A 5,152-nucleotide genomic window follows, 5' to 3' on the forward strand; every position below is an offset into this window, starting at 1 on the left:
TAACATATCACATTTACAGTGACTTGAGGTTACTCTGACCTTTAACTTCGAAGGGAATAAAATCGTTCATCTTTGAGTTGAAGTTACTGTTTTTACCAAGTTTGACGAGATTCCCATGAGCTGATCTTTAGATATCATTTTCAGGAAAAATATTAACATACTTTGTGAGAACACTGTGACATTTGGCCACCAAAATTAAATCCAATGTCATGCGAATGTTGGTGCCAAATGTGAAAGAATTCCCTCAAGGCATTTCAGATATATCGCATTTACAAGGCAAGAAGTGTGCTTTGTGAGGTCCTAGTGACCTTGCCATTTGATCTTTGACAACTGAATTCTATTCAAGTCATCATTGAGTCCAAGTGAATGTTTGTGCCACATGTAATGATATTTCCTTTGTAGTCAAAACAATGCAAAGTCAAGTGAGCTTGACCTTTCGACCTTTGACTAACATAATGTAGTTGTTCATGAGATATCGCTTTCACATGAATGGGACAGACAGATGGATGGACAAGCTGAAAACATAATACCTCTGGCCACACTGAAAGTGAAAATGGTAAAGAAATAAATATAGCAATACATGATAAATAATTTGTTCCCTGTTCTTTTAATTTACATGGATGATTTCTTGACAAAACAAGCCAACTCTATAAATGTGAACTGAGTGTCAGAAATTAACACGACATTCATAGCATCTGCAAACAATTTTTCCCCACAAATTTCTGTAACTTTCTGAGAATCTACTTCACAGTATATTGCTAAATATCATGCGTTTCAATACTCACATTATTGATGGAACCTCAGTGATGTCTACTGTCCCTGGCTCAGACACTCTCTCAAGCATCTACGGTACATGTCAAGACAGGTAATGGTAGAATTAAAATAACATTAGATATCTACAATTCAGTTGAACTATTATAGTTTCAGAAATTCATTTTATTCCGAGTTCAGTCAGGAACTCTTTGTCATGATTTACCCATTTGTTGCAAATGGGGACACAGTTATGATTGGTGCTGAAGGCTCCATTCTTTGGATGTTCCCTGGTTAGCCAAGCAGCGTGCTGAGATAAAACAGGGAACATATGCAGAGCCCCCAGTGGGCGTAGCAGGCAAGGTACCTTTGTTTAAGATGATTTACCACAACCGTGTTTGGACTCGGTGCTGTGGTGGCAGTTTCTGTGAAACAAGCACAAAGTCAAACACTTCTTTCTTTAAGTTTAATTCAGCATCTGCAGATGGACTCATTGGTACACATCACCTGAATGACATGCACAAATAAGCAAAGAACATAGGAGAATCTGTGTTCTTATAACTCACAGCCCCCTCCCACTAAGCATGTAAAGGTATATATTACCCTTCTGTATTTTCACTCAGTGGAGGAGACATCCTGTCCTTTTGTTTACATGTTCTGTGGATGACTCCCCCCCCCTGTGAGATCCCAGTTGTTTGATCCCAATCAGAGATACGAGATACCATAAAGTTGTGGTTTCTCAAGGCCATAAAACTCAAGTTTCTTAAGCCATCACCGTAAACCTTAAAGTTGCCCTTTTAGATGAACAATTTGGTCAACCATTTGGTCAGTCCTCCACATACATGTCTGTTTATGCATTTATACACACACAAATGTAAAATTTCCATTACAGTGCTAAAAGTGTTATAGCTTAGCAGGGATCAGTGAGGATGAGGTTGTATTTAAAGGGACCGCTTTGGTGAGAGAATGGGCTGTGATTGGTGGGTGACTGACAAGCACCCATAAACCTATCGGTATAGCTGAGCACATGACTCCGTGTCCTGCATGAACTAACACAATGCTTCATTAATCACAATTCTAGTTTTCCACAATGACATTCTAACTTTAAACTTCATTTAAGGTATCTTGAATTGAGGCAAATTAAAGCTGACCTTGAATTATGATCGGTCAGAATCAAATTGTCATATATCACAAATCATAAACTGGATTTATTTTCATAATTAATTATGGATACAATTCCAAGGTATGTTGCAGAAATCTGGAATGGATATCTATATCATTGAGCATTGTACAACAAGACAATTATTTTTAAATAAACAGCATGGAACATGGACATGTTACTACATGTTCTACTGAATAAGGGATCAGCCACATGCTATCCGTAATACAAACAGCCATCATCAGGGACATAGTCATCAGAGAGATCATAGTTAATGTTCATCCCAAGGTACTTGTAGTTCTTTACAAAGTATATCACCTGCCCCTTGATGATAGTACTCAGAGTTTGAGGGCTGATGCCTAAAACTCATGTCCTTGGTTTTTGTCACATTTAGTAGTAAAAATGCAGTCACAGCAATACAGATTCACAATCCACAATGGGACCATGGCTGTTCTCATCCGCATGGAGGAGACTGACTGTCACAGAGTCATCAGCAAGTTTGAAAAGTAATCTGTTGTCATGCCAGCTGCGGCAGTCATCAGTATACACATTACAGAGTGAAAAGACACAGGAGAAGACCCTGTGGATGATGACAATGCCTCTTACGTGCATTTGTTTACCCTCACTTTCTGTGTTACTTGTCAGTTGCAGCTCGAGGCATCATGCATGTATCCAATATTATCTTTTCCAGGCACTATACTGGTACTGTAGTACCTACAAGTTATGCACATTCCATTTTGCATGGGGACATTTAAAACAAACCAGTCTACAACATAGTAAAAATCACATGAAAATCAACTGCCCTCCTCATCTTTTCATATGTTTTTACTCCCCAATTTTTTAATGTGGATTTAGAATTTGATACTGAGCATAGCCGTGAAATTGGCTCCCCAATAGAAATGGTAAAGGTTGTCAAATGAATGTTACCTACATAAATCCCCACAGATTTACAAAACATTCTCAGAACACAGTTTACATCACAGTAAGGTATCACATTTTTTATTACTCACCTTATTGATGGAACCTCAACCATATTTACTGTCCCTGGCTCAGACTCTCTCTCAAGCATCTACAGTAGGTGTTTTCGTTCCCAAAACACAGTCTCTCTTGTGGTTTCAAGAGTCTGTAAGAGTAGAACATGAGGTAGAGCATTCAGCTACCAGGCAGACACCTTCTGTGCATTTAAGGTTAAACTTAAAACATTCCTTTTTGATAAAGCCTGGCTGGATCAGGTGAGTCCTGAACCGCCGCATTGTTGCTGCTATCATTAATAATCAATAACTTCTTTACACTGTTATCGTTTACATTTTACCTAGTCAGAGCTGCTACCTGATGTTGCTCAAGTGTTCCGGTCTCTCGCCTCCCCCTCCCCACTGTTTCTCTTCTCTCCCCATTTTTCTCTGCTCACCCCAACCAGTAGAGGCAGATGACCGTCCACATTGAACCTGGTTCTGCTAGAGGTTTCTCCCTGTAAGTGAGGGAGTTTTTACTCTTCACAGTCACCAAAGTGCTTGCTCATTGTGGGAACTGTTAGGTTTCTCTATATTAAACAATATTTTAATGTCTTGACCTTCTATGTAAAGCTCCTTGAGATAATGTATATTATCATTTGGTGCTATACAAATAAAATTTAATTGAATTTGTAGCACCGGTATCACACCACTTACTGCGCCACTGGACCAGTTCTAGGTTCTAAGGAGTGGGAAGCAAGACTAATCACACCAGAGACCGTTGCTCTAAGTACAAAAGGCCGGCAATTTACTGAATGCAAAACACACATATAAAATACAGTACACAAAACAAAACAAATACCCTGCAGGTTCCTAATACTAAGGCAAGTATAATTGAAAAGAGTATTTCACTTTTTCCTTTCGTAGCTAATCTAAGTTAAGTTAGACCAGTCTTTTTTCTCCTCAGTTCAATTTAGTCCGAAAAAAATAACAAATCAATCAGTTCAGTTCAAACTAGTTCCTGATACTCCTACCACTGAGTCACCATACGCCGAAGATTTCCTCACTGGCGCGAAGGAGTAGATGAGTTGAAGGTGAAGGTCTGGGTCTGGCTCGCCATCTTGAATCCCGTCTGTGTGTGCACAGTCCTTGCTCCGACCCAGCTTCAAACCGAGCAAAAAACCTGACCTGTGTAACATGTCATAAACACAAATAATCTCTTTTTAAATCCTCAAATCACACAATTAAATGTTTCACAGTTTCTGAGTTGTAACGTTACTGCTACGGTGTTTTTTCGTCTCAAAATGGCAGCGGAGCGGTCTCTTTCAACTCACGGCTCCGTCTCCCACACAAACTACAGCGCATACCTTTCATTTATACAGCTTACAGACACTTTTGTAACATTCACAGTCTTCATAAAACCAAAAAATTTACTGATAAACAGGTTATGACGGAGCATTTCCTTGTGAATAGCTACGCTTTTAGCATTAGCTTTCCGCTAAAAAGGTACAACGCAGCAGAATTGCAAGAAGATAACCACAAAACTCACCAAAACCGGTGTGACTTAGTTCTCATAAAATCCCCGTCAGTTCCCGACCAGGTAATTTATATTTTTCAACTGCTAAATCAACTTTTTTCACTCTTTTTCTGCTTATTTATCGCAGCTCGTTTTTCTCCGTTTTCTCCTCTGTTCTCTCCCTCAGGTCTCTGCTGCAGCATCACGCAGGCATTGCGTGTAGTGTCACTAGTCCCTTAAAGGGGCAGGCATGAAATTTCTGTCAGCATACTTTTAATCTTAAATAGACATTCAATTATTGTTGTATGAATATTTCTAATTAACTTTGATGAATTAACTTACATAAAATGGATCACTCATTTTAAACTTATTTACGCAGCTTTTAAACTATTTATTCTTATTTATATCATATCTTGACATGGGTTACAAATTGAATAGGTGATGGGATAATAATAGTAATAAATTGAGCAGTAGTATCGCAATATATTCAGTAAACTGTACAAAAATAATAATATGGGTTTTTTTTTCTTTCATGAACATATTTTCCACTTCATATTATGCACACACCAACCTATAAATGTGGGCTGAGTGTCACATTCATAGCATCTGCAAATATAACAACACTCAAGCATACTTTCTATATAACAACAGATCTTAACTGTGTTTGTTCTCAAGTGGGTTGTTTTATACATTTTAAATAACGTTATACGGATCACATTATAGCGTGACATGTTTCTGGTTGATATGATGAGATGAGGAATTGTCTTCAAGCAGAGG

At 38.4% G+C, this 5,152-nt stretch overlaps 1 long non-coding RNA gene across 1 annotated transcript; it reads right to left on the reverse strand.

Moving 5' to 3' along the window:
• Window positions 1-2,914: 2,914 nt before the first annotated feature.
• On the reverse strand, window positions 2,915-4,840 carry LOC138410550 (uncharacterized). Its single transcript, XR_011243258.1, has 3 exons — window positions 4,409-4,840; window positions 3,894-4,047; window positions 2,915-3,032 (listed from the first exon to the last, which is right to left on the reverse strand). It is a non-coding gene; the product is annotated as an uncharacterized lncRNA (long non-coding RNA).
• Between the last annotated feature and the right edge of the window lie 312 nt (window positions 4,841-5,152).

The sequence above is a fragment of the Paralichthys olivaceus genome, chromosome 6 (assembly GCF_024713975.1).
Source record: "Paralichthys olivaceus isolate ysfri-2021 chromosome 6, ASM2471397v2, whole genome shotgun sequence".
Classification (NCBI taxonomy): Eukaryota; Metazoa; Chordata; class Actinopteri; order Pleuronectiformes; family Paralichthyidae; genus Paralichthys; species Paralichthys olivaceus.